Source organism: Rhopalosiphum maidis, chromosome 3 (genome assembly GCF_003676215.2).
Source record: "Rhopalosiphum maidis isolate BTI-1 chromosome 3, ASM367621v3, whole genome shotgun sequence".
NCBI classification, from domain to species: domain Eukaryota; kingdom Metazoa; phylum Arthropoda; class Insecta; order Hemiptera; family Aphididae; genus Rhopalosiphum; species Rhopalosiphum maidis.
Window position 1 is genome coordinate 14,836,931 of NC_040879.1, and position 20,885 is coordinate 14,857,815.

General features: G+C 25.8%; 1 protein-coding gene across 1 annotated transcript in view; it reads left to right on the top strand.

Moving 5' to 3' along the window:
- Nucleotides 1–770: 770 nt before the first annotated feature.
- Nucleotides 771–20,885, top strand: part of LOC113559840 (galactosylgalactosylxylosylprotein 3-beta-glucuronosyltransferase P-like) — a 51,275-nt gene continuing 31,160 nt past the window's right edge. Inside the window, exon 1 of the mRNA XM_026965614.1 lies at nucleotides 771–1,438. The gene's annotated coding sequence lies outside the window, so the exon portion shown is untranslated. The remainder of the gene's footprint in view (nucleotides 1,439–20,885) is intronic.

The window sequence follows — 20,885 nt, forward strand, 5'->3', positions numbered from 1 at the left end:
CACAAATATATACATACACACACACGCGCGATATATAATGAGACGGAGGGGGATGACTTATCAAATGGCAGACGCTATTGTGTGTTCGGGCAAACGAATAAAAGCTACTAAACTACGGGGGTTGGGGTGTGTGTGGAATTTCGACGAAACGGTTTGTGTTGCAAAGGGTGACGTGCGAAGAGACTATAAAGTGCGGGGGATAAAAGGCTCGCCGGAGAATGTTCGGTCCACGAGAGCAGGACGAGGCGGCGGCGGCGGCGGCGGCGTGAAGAGAAAACGTACAGCGAGAGAATAGCGTTTCCGTCTGGCGACGGTGAAAAACGGTCGTCGGACGATGGCGCGCACGCGTGTCACTCTATAAGTCCCGCTGCAACCGTCGTCGTTGGCGGCGCGCGCGGTGTGCATTTCCGATATACACCGTGAGCGCGATGACGACGCGCAAATGACACACCGGCGGCGGTGGCGATTTTTCGGCGCTCTCTGTTTACAGACCAGCGAGCGAGCGACCGAACACGCGCGCGCGCGCGCGCGTTTCGCCGCACCGTAACGCTCTCTAGCCGCGGTTACTATACACATATACATACATAAAAATAAATATACGTCGGCGGGTGACGACGAGGGGCGGCGGGTGCCGACGGTCTGCGGGCGGCGGTGGTGGGCCCTGCGCGGGGTGCGGCGGCGGCGGACACGCCGTAGTAATACGCGGGTTAGGGAAACGCGAGCGCGAATCTACACCGCCGCCGCCGGTCGCAACACACGATTTACGGGGCCATACGCGCACGCACACCGGACGCAGCACGACGTGGTACGACCGCGAGACCACGACACCGCGCGACCGACGACGGTTTCGTTTCCGCGGATTTTCGTCGGGTGGAAACAATTTCCAGTAGAACCGACGCACTCGTCGACCGCGGCAAAAACACCCATTATTAATATAATATTATCACGTCCTTATTATTGTCATATACCTGTCACCACCGTCCTCGGACCGCGTTTTTCCTGGTGCTTTGAGGGCGCCTCCGTGGTACATATATATATATTTTAATAAGTTTTTTACTCGGTTGTCGTCTTACCATACGATCGGTTCCGGCGGTCAGTCGCCGGGGAAAAAAACCGGGCAAACCGCGACCCATTATAATAATAAAATATTTCGAAAAAATATCGATTTCCCAAACAAACTCGCAACGGTTTTCGCCACTAATCGACGTCGACACGTTATCGCCGAGTGGTGCAGGTGGTGGTCGTCGCTTGAAAATATACATATTATTATTATTAATGTTTATGTAATATATATATATATTATCCGAGATATTGTACGATAAACGTAAGCGTATATCGTCGCAAAGTCGGCTGTGACTCTGTCCAAGGCGATAATATTCACACTGCCGATGTTTAAACGATTCGTACGAAACGTGATGCCCGTCGTGATTTTGTGCAGGTAACTTTTTTTATTATTATTGTAATTTTCTGTATTATAGTTGTCGTTACTCTTGTAGCTTTGTTTTTTTTTTTGAGAGAGAGATTTGAGAAAAATGACAGTTTTATTAGGGATTTTTCCAATTAGCGTCACCGCCGGAGGTTGATATAACGGTGCCCGATTTTAAGTTATTCTGGAACTCAGAAAATAGTAAGCTTTTAATCATTGAAGTGACGAGAATAAAAAATATTTACTCGTCAAACACAATATTATTCATGACTGTAAAATATCATATAAATGACCGACTCACCTATGTCTATGTTATGTTTACACGATTATTGCAGCCAGATATACTTATAACAATGTTTTCAAATGCCATTCATATAACAATAGTATCGATAACGTGATATTTTTATTATGATTTTATGCGAGCTAATTTATTTATGTATTATTTCAATATAAACTGACATTATATCACATTAATTATTATAATATCACAGTAATAGCAGTATTGTGATATTCAGCATCTCGTGTTATGATTGTGACAGTATACTTTCTATGTATGCATTTTTATATAGACAACTCGATTAAAACTCCGTATTAAATTAAATTATATCCTATTTTTTCAACCTAACCTACCAACAATATTCTATTTACAGTCTTTTGCTGTGATCATTTTTTAAATGATTTTATCGGAATGATTTTTATAATGTAATTATTGCTATATGATCAATTAAAAACTTATACGTTACATTTATCTTTCCATTGACATATACTTATATTCATAGAAAATACATAACTGCTTAATTCAATAGTAATTTTAATAATTAATATTGAATAACTATACAATTAATTCTATCATGAAATATAAATAGTTATTATAAATACCTTCTCATTTATAAATTGAACTTCGATTATTTAGTATTCATAATCTATATAAGTTACATTTTTATTTGTACATATGCTAATTTATTATTTTAGTAGTTCAACAAATTTGATTAATAATAGATAAAATTATATGTAAATATAACTATTAATTAAATATATTTTTATATTTATAGGACATATAACGATAAAACATGTACTACTAATTTAATACATAAATTTTTAAATGTTAAAAATACAACTAATGATATGTGTTAATTTTATAGTTTACTTTTAACATAATATTAAAATTTGGTTATTTATAGTTATATTCATTATTACTTTTTATATATTGCTGAATTTTCGAAAACGTAGTATAATTATTTAAAAAATAAATGGTATTATCTTACCATAATAAATATGTACCTACCAACAACAATTTTTATTTTAAATCGAACGAGTAATAAATCAAAGTGTGATAAAGCAATAATTTTAAAAGCCAAATTAGAATTTGTGGTGTTAAATAAGTATATTATTTACACAATTTTTTTTTAATTTATCGTTTAACGATTTTTTATTTTAACAACTAAGTTTTTACAAAAAGTTTATATATGACCTTACTATACATAATACATTTAGAATTTGATTTATATGCGTATTATTTATATTTACCTACTATAAATTAAAAATTAATTTCATTTAATCATTAAAAATAATAATTATTAGTTATTAGTTATTTAAATATCTACAGTTGTACATGCACAAAATAATGTATGCATTAATCAACTACATGCATTTGATATTTAATTTATTTACCCAGAAGAAAAAATATAAATTAATATTTTATTTTAAAGACATTTGGTAGTTATGTACATTTGGCGTACACCAAAATCGAAATTTTCCCTATGTAAAATTGGAAGATTACGTTGTTTAGTAGTTCGATGGTCATTGCCAAAAGGGCTTATTGCCAAACAATTCAGAGAAAAATTATTTTCCAAACGCGCTTTCGTGTTGAACATTATTATTAACAAGATTTGTATCTATTAATTGTTTAAATATGACAGTCGCAAAATAAACCTAGAAAATGAGTAGGTTGCGATGACGTGAGATTATACTGATTTTGGATTAAGAATGTAATTCGATATCTACTTGATTTTATCATTTCATGAAGGTTAATGAATTCTCATTAGATAAATCCGTCAAATTGTAAATATATACATTTTATAATGCACGAACTATATAAATTAAAATTTTCAAAATTAGCTTTGCAGTTGTGACTAATAATTAATATAATAATATAATATTACATTATACATGTAAGTAATGTTTATTATAAGTGACTTATAACTAATTTAATACTCGCATTCATAATATAATCAATGCTGTACTGTACTATAAAACAATTTAGTTTTGTAGAGTTATATTTTTGATTTGCGAATAACTTGCCGTCAGGTGATGAACGATAAATCATTTTAGCCGTTTGCCCATGAACGCCTTACATTCAAATTTGAATCATACTAGTTAACATTTAAAAACGTGTATCTACTTAGTTAAAAATATATAATTTAATATTGATGCACCGTCCGTTGTTTAACAACTATCTAGTAATTATAAAATAAAATTGCTGTAATTTTAGTTTGAACAATGCTGTTTTTATTTAGCACGTTAGTTTTTTTTTTTTGTCTTTATAATGCTTACGTGGCGGCATTGCGAGTTTGCTGCTATATGTATAATGTTATGTTTTGAATGTATACCTAGTTTTTTAAAAATCTCAATATTTTATCTGTGTTACAATTATCTGGCTTATAAAACAAAATATGTTGTTTTAATGTAAAAAAATAAAATAATGTTTTTTCATTATATTTTACGTATGGTAATTCCAATGACAATTACGTTTATTAGAAGTGGTTTACTAAAAGAATATAAAAGATTAATAATCAAACAAAATAATATAAAGTTTATGTTTTTTGTTCTTATATCTTCGTGAAATCTATTTACCAAAATAATTTTAGTTTAAAATGTACATCTTAAACATTATATGGCAACCCACAGGTAGGTTACGTTTATAGAATACTCGTTCAATAAATATATCTAAGTATTTACTCTGAAATAAATAGACCAGTTAAACATTATGCGTATTGAACCCAATATATTAACTATTAAGTAACTGTATTATTGTACGCTAAAAAAACAAAACATGAAACATGTCAATTTTCTGCTAATATACCTACTAAAATCCTTAAAAAACGGTTGTTTAAATTTGGCGAAAATCCCCTTAAGCTCTAATGTAAAAAACCTTCAATCACGTATTTAGCTACCTGAATAAAGCCTGACACTATTGATAATTTTAATCAATGTGTCATCAAGAAGAATCTGTGAACAATACATTATTTTTCTATTCGGGTGAACTTAAAAGCTAAACCCAGATGGTCAGAGCTTACCCGAGTGAAAAACGTTTTAAAATCATTGCATTAAAAATGTACGCTGTATAAATTGTATGTAAAGGTATTAAGTTTCTAATTAATGAAAAAAAATATTTTTGTACCTAACGATTTACATATCATTCTAAATTAAATAATTTTTCTAAAAGCGAATAACACATAATTACGAGTACTTCATAATTTTCATAAAATTATTCCTAGTAACATAATATATAATTTATACCCATATAAGTAGCTTATAAACATACATTATTTAATATATTATAGTACCTAATTATGTGTACATGGCACATAATAATTGTAGTTTTTTTTTAATGTTGTGTCAAGCAATAAATTGTTTTAGTCTACGTTGTTATATATTTTTTGGTGTGATATATTATTATTTATTTTTTTTTTATTCATTTTCCTAATGGAGTATTATTAGGTATACGATTAAATCATTTTTTTTACCAATTTATTTATTAAAAAAAAAAAAAAAATAGCTTACAAAATCAATCAGTATTTTCGAGGAAAAAGAATTTTCATGTGTAGAATAATCCTATGATTATCCTTTATAAGCTTTCATACGCATTATATATTATGTCTATAAATACACGTTTTTCGTCTTTAATTTTTATACCGAACAAGGATTTTTTAAATACAAATTCAATAATATTTTACGTTTGTTTCATTGAAACGTTATCATTAAATTGTGAAGTGCATTTTATATAAAATAACATTTTTTTTAATTTAAATAAAATGTGAAAACAAATAAAAAATTGTATTTTATTTTTCCGACCGTATGTAGATCAACAACTATTTCGTGAGCCAACTACCCAACTATATTATGAATTATGAAAACACATTTTTTTTTAATAAATTCCAATGTTCAACTTTATCGTATTTCATACATTTAAAGATTGAGGTCTCATTCTGTACGCTATATTTTAGGACGGGCTAATGGTAGAGCAAGATATTTTCATGGCAGAACACTTGCCTATCTCACAGTCCGTTTCCGCTGGTATATATAATGTATAAGTAAGTAGGTTACCTAATATTTTTATAAATATTAAACAATTCATTTTCATACTTCAAATGAAGTATAATAATGTTATTATAATATTTTTAGTATTGAGAAAAATCTAACATTATTGTAATTTAAAATCGCAATGAATTGAACTTATATCCAATACCATAAAAAAATTTTATACATAAATATATTATGTAATCAAACTCAAGAAACATCTTGGATTTTGAACGAAATGACACTTGTAAATTATTTTCATTCCATGGATTTTTTCTAGTATTTCTTAAATACATAATTGTTTAATACATTATTATACTGTGATATTAACAAGGTTAATTATAATAAAGTAACTAGGTATTCTAAATAGCTAAACAACTATTGCATACCTTTATAGTATTTAGTTTTTTACATTTGAAAATTAATCACATTTTACAAAAAAATAATTAAAAACCATTTCATAGTTGTTTAGTAGATTAACATTTATTGATTCATTATCATTTATTTTTATTAGTATTATTACCCTCGTATTTTTCAATTAAATTAAATAAATTTATTATGAATGATTTCAAATAGTTTTTGAATCTTTATGTTAGCTAGTGTATTGGTTTCAAAATCATTGAATAATGTATTGATTTTATATTCGTGTATATTTTGTTATTGGACATTTTTTAGAAAATAAATTATGCTTTACTTGAATAATTTAAAAAATATAATCTCAAATGCCGAAAAAAAGTAAATAAGGTTCGTTTTTTATAATATATTGGTCATATTAAGGAAATCAAACTATAATTAAAATAATAAAAAATTAAAGATATAGGTATTTGTGATTACATTACCTACACAATAAATAATAATACGGTACTATTAAATATTATGTTATATATACGCACTGTGGATCATAAACTAATTATGACATTGATTTGATAACTTACTGTATTATGGGTTTTACTACGAGTAACTGAGAATTGTGATGTACAGGTAGAAACATGATACATGTGACAAAAGTATGTATATATAATAATTGTCAGAAATTCAAAAAAATTAAATGCATAACACTTGGGTTTTCCCTTGAATATATTTTTCTTTTCAATGATCATTAGATTTAATTTTTTTCTCTACAGCCGAATTTATTTATGTGGAAACATTCCAATTTTATTTTTCCCAAACACATACACAATTTTATTAAATAGTTCAAAAATTGTTTTTTTTTTTCAAACGAATCAGTATTTGTTGGCTTTTTATCGCTTTTTTGGATGTTATCCAAAATTCTAAACTTAGTTGCTCTATTCGACGAAGTTCATTATTACAGCTCACGTTAACAAACAAATATTGCACTGTTAATAGATTTCGTACGCGTAAACTCTATTAGTTTAAAGGTAAGGTAAAAATAATAAATGTAATAATAATATCTATATTTCTTTAACTTTACCATTTTTAAATACACTATAATATTATTCAAATCCAATGGAATATGAAAAAATGGAGTTTAAAAAAATATATATATCACTAAGTACCTACTAATAAAATCCATTAATTTTTATATTTTAAATTGTTCATTTATAATTCAAATTCTTTACAAGTACATGTGTATTAAAATAATACCGTCAGCCGATAAAATAATATGTTGAAATTATTAAAAGGTATTCTAATATATTCGGTACAGCACCATATCACATTTACATATCGATATATTAAAAATAATATGACTGTAATGTTGTAAACATGAAAAGTATTCCAATAGTTGTATCTTCGACTCTCGAATAGCGTATTATTACAAAACTACAGCACATATACAACAAATATTTATTTATTTAAACAAGCACTTGTTCAGTATTTTACATTTGTATAATGAGTATCGGTTAAACGTTTATAATATACCTACTGTGGTTACTATAATTTAAATCAAACGTATGGATAATTATTTTTAAAACTATTAAATGAAATAAAAAAGTACATTCAAAGCATAGACGTTTAAAATGTATTTCAGACGTAGCCGGAAATTCATTAAAATTTCAAAGGAGCTGACATTTTTAACATCGATATAAGCAATTAAATCTATGACATAAAATTAAGGGTGGCTTAAACTCTCAAACCCTCCTCTATTTCCACTTATGAATTTATAAGAATTTATAATATACTTTCACTTAGAAATATTTATATAAGATTTTAGTATCTACCTTTTTATTATTAATTCGCATTATATAATAGCATAGGTATTAAGCATCATTTTATATAATAGCTATAATATCATAATATATTTTTATTTTTTTTTTTAATAATTAACTATTATGATGCTACATCTAAAAAAAATATAGTTTAAAGTTTAGAGACTATTAAAAAATCTAGTTACAACTCATAAAATAACTAAAATTCGAATAATAGAATGTTGATTTATTAAAACAAATAAAATTAAAAATATATTTGTTTAGTAATACCTATTAAATATTAAATTTGAATTGAAGTATAATATTTATAATCATAAATCTGTTTTACAATTTTAATATAATAGAATATAAGTATTGTATACAAATGTTGTTATTTATTACCATTTTTTTTAGAAATGATATTTATATTTTAATTTGGATTGAATTTAATTCACTTAAATTTAGTTATGATGATACATCTTATTAATTTTTTGAATTTGTTAATTTGTTTTGTATATTCGTTCAGCATTAAATAACTTGATAAATGCCATTTGAGTTGTTCTTTTTTGGTACCAGAGATAAATTTCAAAAGACTAGAATGGGTGTAGTGAGGAGTCAGTGACATCTTATTGTGCCACCCTCCGGCAGCATTTGATGTCCTTGGCATTTCATTTAATATCCTCAACGGAACTGTCAACATTTCAATAAGATATATATATATATATATTTATTTACAAGAGGGTTTCACTTGATTGCATTGTTCCTCTAACGTCTTTTATTTTTCCCAGGTATGAAATAAAATCTTATTCATCCTTTTCAAACAATGATTTTTTTAGAGCCTTAACCTAAACTTTCCTATACATAGATTTTTGGAAATTTAAAAAAAATCGAATATCTAGGGTTTTATTTGTGTCTTATTTATGTAGGTAAATACTAAATTCATTTTAACACTGAAGAAAAAATGAAACTAAACGTGAACTGCAAAACATACAATCGGTGTTATGCATTGGTACGGTTACAGCAATCCCTATAGTTAGGTCCTTTTAATTTTTTTTTTTTTTATATATACTTTGAGAGAGGAATAACTCTTGGATCTGTAATTTGTGTGCTAATTTAATGTAATAGATAACATTCAATACACATTTTTAAATGATTTTTAAAGAATATAAATGTATAAAAATGTATGTAAAATATAACAATGTATTATTATTATTATAGTAAAAGTATTAGCAATTATTAAAACAAAAATTTGTGATTAGAACACATTTTATTTTATAAATTGGATAGTGAAAATTTAAAACATTTCAGTTTATTATTAAGTTGCTTAAATTCTAACATAAATAAAGTACTAAAAAATTGTGTGGATATTTAAAAATTATAATAATTATTTGAGGTTAATCAGCACAATTAACATTAATAAATACCGGTTTTATCGCTTTTTGTTTTACACATATTTTTATGACAGTTTTCAATAGAAGTTCAGTTAATTGTTTACCAATTTTTTTTTTTTTTGTAAAAATGTGATTTCCATCATAAAAATTAAAATAAATTAACCACAAATATTAAGTATAATTTATTATTTGATATTATTTTATTTATAGTTTTATAAATTATACTCATTTTTACTTATTAAATTATTCAAATATTATGTATTTCTAATTGCTTTAAAATTATTTATTACTCGTAGATTAAAAACCTTGTGGTTTACTGACAAAAATGGTGTTTGAGGCTTATAAATATTAATTGTGAAATTACTACTGTGTTTGATAATATTGTAATAAAATTAATCGTTTTTCGAAATCTAAAATAATAAATTTTGATTTTTTTTTAACCAATAAAATCATTATCAATGTATATCATTAAGTAAGTATGATTATTATCTGTTCATCGTATCTCGGAAATTGAAATAAATCAAAAATTTGTAAAGTATAACGCGTATCTTATACCGCTTAAGTATTCTTACAAATGATTAGTTTTTACTTTATATTTGGGCAAGTGGTAGATAAATAATCGAGCTCTCTTCTCCCTAGAAGAAAGACTAAATAAGAGTAAATTACCTAGCATAATAAACCAAAATGTATGATACATGATTAAACAAGTTTACACGTGTACTTATAACTTAACGAATGTATAGGATCTTCATTTTTCAGATATCTTAACATTTTTACTACGAGTTTTTAACTGTAGGTATTTCAAACCAAAAATGTAAGATCACGGATGACAATCATTTTTACAGTATCGATAATCTAATTTTGTACTATTTACATATTATTATAACCTATTAAGTGTTGTACCATAAATATAAGAGTAACAAACTTCTTTGATTATTTTTTTTCTTACAATTACCTACAAATCTAACATTGGCAAATAAAAAATTACTAGTTATAATAAGCATGCACGATTTGAAAATTACTTAATGAACCACCACTTAAAAAGGTAAACATTGTCAGATTTATTTTTGTGTAACAATAGACGCTTTTGCACACTTACGTAAAAACGAATCCAGACTTAATAAACATTATCTTGAAACTAACTATTTATATATGTATACTCACAATCAGATTTCATAAAAGAATAAAGCAACAATACTGATTGATGAACACATTTTTAAATAATTTCGATAAATAAAAAAAATATGCTTATTATCGACCAAAATCAAGAAAAGTACCTCTATTCTTGGTGCTTCAAAAGGTAGGGGATGTACTCGGAAATGTTGAGAGCTACTGATTTATATATAGACAACAAACTGCGAGAAGTGCGTATAACATTCGTAATATTTACCAACTAAAATACAAATAAAAAAAACCACGTCAACAAGACCGGAAGTATCCCCTTGGCGTTAATGACTTGCAGTAAATAAAACAACTATCATATAATATACACATCATATGACATTTTATACGACCGCGCTGTGATTGTCCCGGAAGTAGGTTTTGCAATATATGCATTACCAGTGTTTGATTAGTTACTTTTATAAAAAAAAAATTTAAATTAATTCAAATTGAATCCGTGTTTTTGTATAGGAAATCGAATGTGTTTATTATTAATTGTGTTGGCTTAATTGTATATTAAATTTGATCTAATGGTTTAGAATTTAAATTTGTTCAAGATTTTTCTTCATAGATCGTATTATCGTAAAAATTTAATAATACTTATAAATTATGAAGCATTACAAATATTAATTTCAGGTTTTGTGTGACATCGTCAAAACACATTATTTTATTGAGTTATAGTGTATCATAAGTTCCTTTGTATAAAATGTAATCAAATAACTATTATGTTACTTCAAAAGTACATCAAAGGTAACAACTAATAAGTAATTTACATAGTTTAAGTTACGTTATGCCATTATGAATTATGGCTACAACTTACTACCAAGACTCGACGCTCGTTTTGTAGATCGAAGTTTAATTAAATACATAGGGTACAGGTGCTTAAAAATAAAATATTAAAAGGACGCTACATTTGGATTTGTAGTCTCCATCTCACAGTTATTCACGTCTAATACTGTTAGTTAAATATTAGAGAAGTAACCCAAAGAGCACACTTAGATACTTATGGGTTTGTCCAATTTATTTTTTTGGGGTAGTAAATTGTACTCGGAATATTTTAAAGTGATATTTTTAGTATACATTTACTTCTGTATTAAAAATAAATAAATAATACGTAAGTATAAAACATTATTTAATATAAAAGTAACTTCTTCATGAACTTTTATTTTATTTTTTATTACTTTTAAGATACCTATATTAAGTGATTTCTATAAAAATGTTAAACACACAAATCGTATTAATTATTTTTTAAATTTTTGTCTTATAATTATTTTACATGTCGAACTTAATAATATATTTACAAAAAAAAAAACAAAAACAAAATGTTTCAGGCTTGCGTCAAATATTCATTAATTTTTAAAACTTTAATGTAAACTACCTATATTTTATTTATTCAAGTTCAATACCTGATGTATTATTAATTGTAAATACTTACTTAAATAAATAAAATATTGCTTTTCGTTTTTGAAATAAAAATACGAACATCGTGATATATATTTTTTTCTTTTTAATAATTGTTATACTTTTAATATTTTAATTTTATAGAGAATTTTTTTTAAGTTTATAGTGGGCTTTTGTACTATTACTAAAATTATCAATTTCTATTCGCAAGTAAAATTTCTAAATCTTAGTACTTATTTTAAGCACTATTTACATTAATAATATTATATAATTCTCAGGTACCTCGCCAACTTGGTATTGACTTTTAGGTACTTTAAGTTAATTACAAATTGTAAAAAATAATAATATATAATCAAATATTTTCTTAATTATTACTGAGTATTATATTTAATGCCTGTGGAAAAAAAAATAATTCAACATATCGATTACCCATACCGTATTAGAAATAAAAAACAAATAACTCTATATTTTAAGAATATTGTATAATATCCTTCGAAATATGAGCTAACACACAGTGTCCGTTTAAAAATGTTTTATTCATGTATAATGCATCTGACTTTCAGCCATCATTGTAACCTATTCTATGACGAAGTTCACTCGAAACTTATATACAGCATTGACTTTCACAGATTTTTTTTTACATCTAAACGATTAAATGTTATTTTTTATTATATTTTACGGTATAAAAATGTTCGTTCATTGGTAGGTATTTGGTTATAGTATTAATTTTTGATAAATAATCGTGTATTTATTCAGATAAATAAATAGAAGCTTCCGGTAGAATTGATTGATTAGTCCGTCATACTAATAAACGAAAACCTATCTTTGTTAATTCTTATAGACAATATTTTTGCTGATTTTTCTTAAAGATCCTTGAAGGCTTTTCTTTTTAGATAATTTGATAAGTCGTTTAAATATTTATGTCATGAGTTGGGATATTATTCAAAATTATTTTCAATAATTTTATCATTTTATGCTTTAAAAAAACCAATGGTACTCTTTATACGTACATTATACGTTGTATGATAAAATTGCATAACTTTTTATACTCAGTAAATGTTACTTTTTTTGGTATTGTATAATTGTATAATGTTTAGTTTAGAAGTGCGCATAACTTCAAAACCCGCCATTGATTTTCATAATTTTATCGTAAAATGGGTGTTACAGCACACACTAAAATTGCAATGCAATATAATATTTTCAGGTGACAACCAAAAATTATACTGTGACCTATTTATCTATGTAATATTGTAACGTATATAAAAGGCGTATATTATGAAGAATTGTCATTATTAAATTGGAATTGCACACAAAAATGTTAAACTACTGTGAGATATACAATATTATGTATTAAACACTTTCAGGCAATAACGATAAACCACTATTATTCAATCATAAAATGCCTAAGTTGCGTACAAAGACCTGAGTCAAATAACCTGTAGGAATAAATTTACCTGAACAAATCTTGTTATCTGAGACGCAACTTGTATGTGTCCGAACTGACCTATCAACAAACTTAAAAATTTTAAAATAGTATTTGTGTTATGTTGGAGGTGTTTTAATTTTGAAGCGAGGATAATGTGAAGGGGAAAGTTTGATGATAAAATTATTCACTTTAATATTAAAACTAATGAAACCAATTATGAAACTGCAAAATGAACATTTACCATATTATGTACTTGTAAGTCAACTAACTAGTAGGAAAACAATTAATGTAGTATCCACTAAATCTATAATTTTAAAAATAAGTTAATAGTTTCATTTTATTGTAAGTTGTTAGTAAATTGTAAATGTTTATTTTTTTATACAATAGTAGAATTGACAACCAACCAAATAAATATAAATGATATAATTTTCACAAAGTTTTTGATATTTTTTGTTCCAATACCACACTACCTCTTTCAGATCCTAGTAGATTCTGTAGAGCAATTTTCGGGATAGCCACAGCACCGTTATTCGCAATCTTTGCATTTCTAGTAGTTTTACTTTGTCTGAATCCTAACAATAGTACAGTTTAAAAAATAAATATAAATTTACATAGCAGGTGTATAAGCTCGTAATGTGTTGTACTTTTTGTGAAATATTCTAAGTGGATACCACTAGCTAATAGTAAAGCCAATTATTTTCTTGATGAAACATTTTCCCACCCCATAGCCCGTTTCCTTTAGTATTTAATGTATTAGTAAGTCGGTCACCTAATTGATAAGTTAATAAATGTTTAGCAGTACGTTTTCATACTAAAAAGAATAGTATAACAAAACGTTATTATATAATTTTTATAGTTCGAAGAAAATCTATAAGCGTATGGTAATTCGCAAACGATCGGTGACCACTTCTGCACGACTTAAAAGTTTAAACGTTAACAATGTAAAACTCCGGGCAAACTGTAAACTGCTACATTATATTTATTAAAAAAAAAAAAAAAAACTAATGAATATGGTCGAATCGGTCGATAAATAATAACGATAATGGAAATGCATTTATTCCGAACTGCATGATTATCTTAAATCGATTAGATGATAACCTATGTCTGGGAACCTATATGTTAGGTACATCGTTTAGAAAGTTGTTTGGCGTACGTACGAAATTTTAATGAAAATAACTGTGGAAAAAATAAGTAACAGGGATAATACTAGGAAACATAATATAGACACTATGACACCTACGATGAAAAACAATATGTATCAGTAAAGATTCTGATTAAATACATAGGTATAATTAGGTAGGTACCAAATTTAACGCTGTGAATTATAAATACGTCGATTAACATTATTTTACTATAATTCATAATAAAGCAATATTTTGCATTATTTGAACATTGTATATATGTCTATACAGTGTAATATTATCGAACTCAATTTGTCATGAGTCCCGACTAATAAATTATTAATTATTATCGTGAGTTTAATACCTACAACACCATATGTGATAAAACAGTCTACATTGGTGTGTATAACGTTTACAATAGGTAACAAATTGCATTAGCAATAAAAGCTAGTTATGCGTAAAATTTAATTCGTATTTGTATTGATCGCGTATCAGAGCGAACCATAATTTACATAGATTTCAAGTTATTTCAGTAGGACTATCCAAATAAGAATTAAATAGCACTCTTTATTTCCACACCATACGTAATAAGTGAGTACACATTATACAGTGCCTATATCAATAGCATTATCTCTATTAGTCGTATCGAATTCAAAATAATTTAAAACATCCTCGGAAAAATCGTAATACTAATAATAATATGTATAGATTTTTTCTTGGTAAAGAAAAAAAATAGTTCCGCACCTAATATAATCATTTATACTATAATTATAAACTTTATACCTTCTATCAAACGATTCTGTAAAATACGAATTTTTTTTATAAAATAAGGATTATTTGCTTAAATAAGAAAAAATTTACTACGATGAAAAAACTCTGAAATGGGTGCCATCAACGCCACACATCCGTTCACTTCATGAAAAGAACGATTTCGCTAAAAGTATGTGAATTCAAAAAAAATGTTTATATGATTTAAGCTAAGTTGATCAAGACAGAATGTTTATTTGAATAAAAACATTTTTAAAATATTATTTAAATATAGACTGTAAGTTTATGCGATAAATATATGCGTAGATTTAATTTATTACATTGGATTTGACATAAACCGATCTAAACGTATGTATTAATGATGTGTATGTATTTAAGTATAAAATATTGTTTTCTTATAAATAGATTAGATCCAACAGGGTGGATTCATTGTTGAAAAAATATGTTTATAAAATACATTTATGTCATGTCATGTCATGTCATAAAGAAAAATGTAATATGTGAAATTGGATATATATTATACCATATAGCGTAATAGAATTATTTTATTACTACATAATCCATACTAACTATAAATAATTCTATCTATTCGTGTGAAATTAGCATAGTATATTAATCTCAACTGAGCAATCATATATTCTCGTATATGGAATATGTTATAGTCATAAAGGTACCTTAAAACATTAAGCATTATAAAATTAAAGCATAATAATTAATATAAATATGCGTATAAACTGTCTACTTATAAATAACTTTTAATATCCATCATATTAGGTACGTCAAATTACAAGAGAAATGGGATTTTAAAAGAACATATCTCCACAAATAACAATCTAGAATAATATCTTTTGAATTGAGTAATTAATAATGTGTCATACTAGAACTCTTTTATAGTTTAATTTCAATTTGGAAGATAATATATAATATTTATATAGGTATTTTTTAGTTGTATAGCTATTTAACGAGCGTAATAAACATTAAACAATAAGTATATGTTTATTTTAAACCTATGTAATCTTAAATAAATATATACATATATAATAGAACTCTAAAAATTATTTATACACATTTACAATGGTAATATTGTAGGATGTATAGTTTCTTACAATAATCCAAACTATAGTATACATATTATTAATTTATTTATTATGAAATAAGAGCTGATTATATCTAATCAAAAATAGCATAATTTATAGATATGGATTTCAAAAATGTGTGATAAGGGAGGTTAGAGGGGCGCTAAGCCGTCTCATTACCTATGCTTAAAATTGAGGCGTAAAATGAATTATTTCTTGATTTTTTTACCTTCCGAAACAAAAAGTGTTGATGTTTCACAGTAGTCACACTAAAAATGTTAACATACAAAATATTTATTTAGCAGATAATGTTGACCAAAAGACTTGTCTTGTTATAATGTTATAAACTGTATTTACACAATATGATGTCATATTGTATTTAATTTAACCGTAAAAGAAACTCCGCTAATTCAAATAATTATAAATACATTATAATATTATAGGCACCCACATAATCTACAAGGCTAGTGAAATACGTTAATTTTATTTTATTATTTCCATTACACGTCAACGAAATAAAATATAAAAATAACTTGAAAGGGTGTAATGTCATGGTTTGAAATAAATATACAATTCGAGTGGGTACGCGTATATGTATATGATATAGACAAAGCCTGTGTATTGATTTGACGTTAATACGTATTTTTGGATTTAACTGTCTATATAGTGGCTCTACTATAGCTCTACTATGATATATATGAATTCCGGAATTACTAACGTCGTCCAATTGATATATTTTATTATAGCGTTTTCGATATCTATACAATATAATGTACATAACACGTTATCTGGTTATCTTTATATCTATGGTAATGTGAACAGAAGGTAACCTAGGTGATCGTCTCATATAACAGTTTATTATGATTATTATCAAGTATTGGAAAAAATATATATTTTTTTTTACTGTAGCTACGCCTATTTTTCCAGAACACCTGGTAATATGCTCTTTACCCGGGCCTATAGTATTATATTATGATTCTTTAAGTTTAATGAAAGTGTTACTTATTCTTATGTTTTTCTTGGAATTAAGTAGATTTCCGCGAAAGTACTCCCTTTGCAGGTGATACACTGTTCCCACTCATCTAAACTTAAATTACTTTTGAAATTAAAGTAATTAAATACTTGTTTAAAATTTAAATTTTTGTAAATTTAAATTCTTTGAAATAATTCTGCTTTGGAATAAAAAAATAAAATGTATATTTTTAAAAAAATTAAAAAATCAAAAAATGGTAGGTAACAATATAAAATATAAATATAATATTTTCAAAAACTTTGTTTTGGTATGAAATTAAATTATAAAAAAATAATATTTCCAAATAATTCAACACTTTTTAAAATAGCTAGTGTTTAAATTATCAAAACAATTTTATTACCCTATAGAAATATAGTGTAGTTATAAAGAAGTGCAGTGCCCATTTGACATAATATGTTCGGTGACTTTGTGAAAATAATTAAATTTACAAAATTATTATGTATTTTAGCCTAGAATTATGTTACTAAAATTTCTACGATGAAAGTAAATGTTTTATTTGCAAATAAATCATTTTATATTATTATATAATCAATTTTTTAATATAGAATTATGTATATCTTTACAGTTAAATCCAACTGATCTTCTACAAAATTGCTTTATATTTGTCGATAAAAATACGAATTAACAATAACATATTTTATTTGAATATTAGTTTATAATCAATAATTATTAATATTAAATCATTAAACAAATAATTATAAAAATTGAATATAAGTATACAAAAACAAAACATAAATTTATCCATTTAAGATTTCTTTACTAAAATATCTTTATTCTTCATCGACTATAAACTGCAGTAGTGTTATCATTTTACCGTTACAATGGATTTCAAATAAAGCAATACCTAAGTCAGTAGTGAAGGTACTTAAGTATAGTAATACGAATTGTTTATCGTTTAACACAAAGTAACATTTCGAAACAAAAATAGAGGTTTTTCTGATATACTTAAGAATAAAAAATACGAAGTCGTTTTGCTATAGTGTACTGAGTAGGTGATTAGATATTAATATTAAGTATTTTTAGAACAAATAGATCCAATTAGTTACCATAAACCATTCTAAATGTTAAAGAATGAACCATTTTTTCTGCTCCAAAACATAATAATAGGCATAAAAAACCAGAGTAAGTCTGTTTAGTAAATGCTGAGTGTAATCTTATCGATGTATAGGTAATTTTAAACTGAATGGATTAAATTTGAATGCTATGCTTTTTTAATTACAAAATAAATTTCAAGTGTTCGTGTTTTTGACAAATCTTTTAAAATGTGAACTTCAAAAATAAAAAATTATATTTTTAAAATTTGTAATAATAAATTTGTCACAATTTTAATAAGTCAAGCTTTTTGACTTACATACAAAAAATGTATCATAGATCAAAAAAAAAAAATACTTTAAATTTTTATAAATAGCTTAAAAAAGCCATAATATTTTGAAAATTAAATGAAAAGTATGAATGTAAGTACTAAGGTTTTTAATTAAAAATATCAATATATACCAACTAAATACAATTTGATTCTAGAAATCACAATAATTGTAATTTCACTACTCCTAAATGTTATCACATTTTAGATACCTACACAATAATTACATTATTATAAAACGCTGTTCGACTTAGAGTTTAAAAATAAATAATAATAATATAAGCACATTTCATTGTAAAATCAATACCTAAGTACATTTTTCGTTTTACCAGAATCTAACTTTTTTTTTATTGTTGTTAAATAATTATTTTCTTAAAATACATTACTATATTGACCTATCCATTTTTATTAAATGACTAATAACATATCTGCTTAACTAATGTGTCATTAAAGAACATATGAACCAAATAATAAATATATGAAAAACTTAGACTTTTTTCTCGATATAATATAGTTGTGCTTTTCGTCAAAAGACAATTGTTGTTTTGATTCATAAATAAATATGTAATATATTTTTTTTTATTGAAATTCTATTTGATTACCACAAAAGAACAATAAATATCACTGTTTGTATTCAGAAGATAAAATTATTTTTGAATACTTAGTGTATATTATTAAAGTGAAACTTCTTTACGAAGACGAGGCACAAAAGCAACAGAATTATCCTCACAGATTTTTTGACAAATTTCTTGCGTCATAAAATTAAAACAAGACAGATGTCACGCTTAGTTAAATTTTCTTTTTCCATTTTTATTCAAGATTTGTATTTTTTGATTATCAATTTTCAGTATAAAGATTATCTTTGTTATCAATTTGATTTCTTCAAAAGAAGGTTTTACTATAATATTCTCTGTATTGTTAGTTATAAATTCTATAAAAAATATATGAGACAAGAAGTAAGATTGATTGACACAGATTTATTTTTTAAAAGTCAGATGGTAAAAACATCACTAGGCACTTTGTGTTGGAATTTCATCGTCGTTTAACTTAAGTGCTCAAGTCGCATTATTTTTAATTTAAATGTTACAATTATTGCAAACAAACAATAAATAATTTTAGATGGAGCTCATCTTCCACAGTGATTTGTTAAAAAAAGATGCTCATTAATATTTTCTTACTACAAAATTTACTAGTTACGAAGATAAATTTTTAAGTGTTTGTGAGTTCAACCACCCAAAATATTTTAATTATTAAATAAACTATTATTTTGTTTAATATTACCGACCGTATATTGTGTTTGACACTTACATATTTAATTTCTAACTTAAAATTAGAATTTAATTTAAGTACAAATAAAAACTGTAAACGTGTAGCATTAAATATTGGTGTCTACATCATTTAAAGATATTAAGAGCGGAAAATTCAGATCAAGTAATAAGAGCAAAATAAAACTATTGACATATGTCACTTTTCATGTATTTATATTTATTTTTAAATTGTTAAATTTTAATTTTTCTAAAATATTTATATTGAAATAAATTTATCGTATGTACGGATAATAATAATATGATTACAATTTATTTTCTTATTCTTATCACTTATAATATATTATCATTATTAGACATTCAGGTCTCACACCTATATATTCGTATTTTAAGGTAGATGAACATTTTACATTATAATATAAGTAATATTTCGACATTTTAACACTGGACAAAACCCAATAAAGTTATAAAAATTATTATTTGAATTCTGAATAATAAAACAAATTATTATCCATATTTTTAAATCATTCATACTTCAAGAATAAGAATAGATTTTTAGAGTAGCTATTTTTCAAATTGTCAATGAAGTAATATTTTATATTTCAAACAGGTAACATTTTTTTTCCAAGATGTCATATCAAACATAAGATATTAACAGTTTTTTTGAAAAATTGCAGTTGATATTTTTTACTATTTCCATTGAAATCGAGTAAGACTGACATCAAGATAAAACCATAATATTTTGTATAATGTCTATTTTTAATAAATATAAAATGTCGAAAATAGACTGTCATCATAATATTATTCACGTCTATTCTGAATGACTTATATAATATTAGACGTTACATTTCGATAATAATAGCTTCAAATTTAATTAATTTAATTATACTGACGGTATGGCCAACTCAAAACAATGAGCACAGGAGCATATAATATGTGTGATAATAAATAAATTATTATTATTTTTTTTAAATTTAATTTCAACTTGAGTTTTAAAATGTACATTAAAAA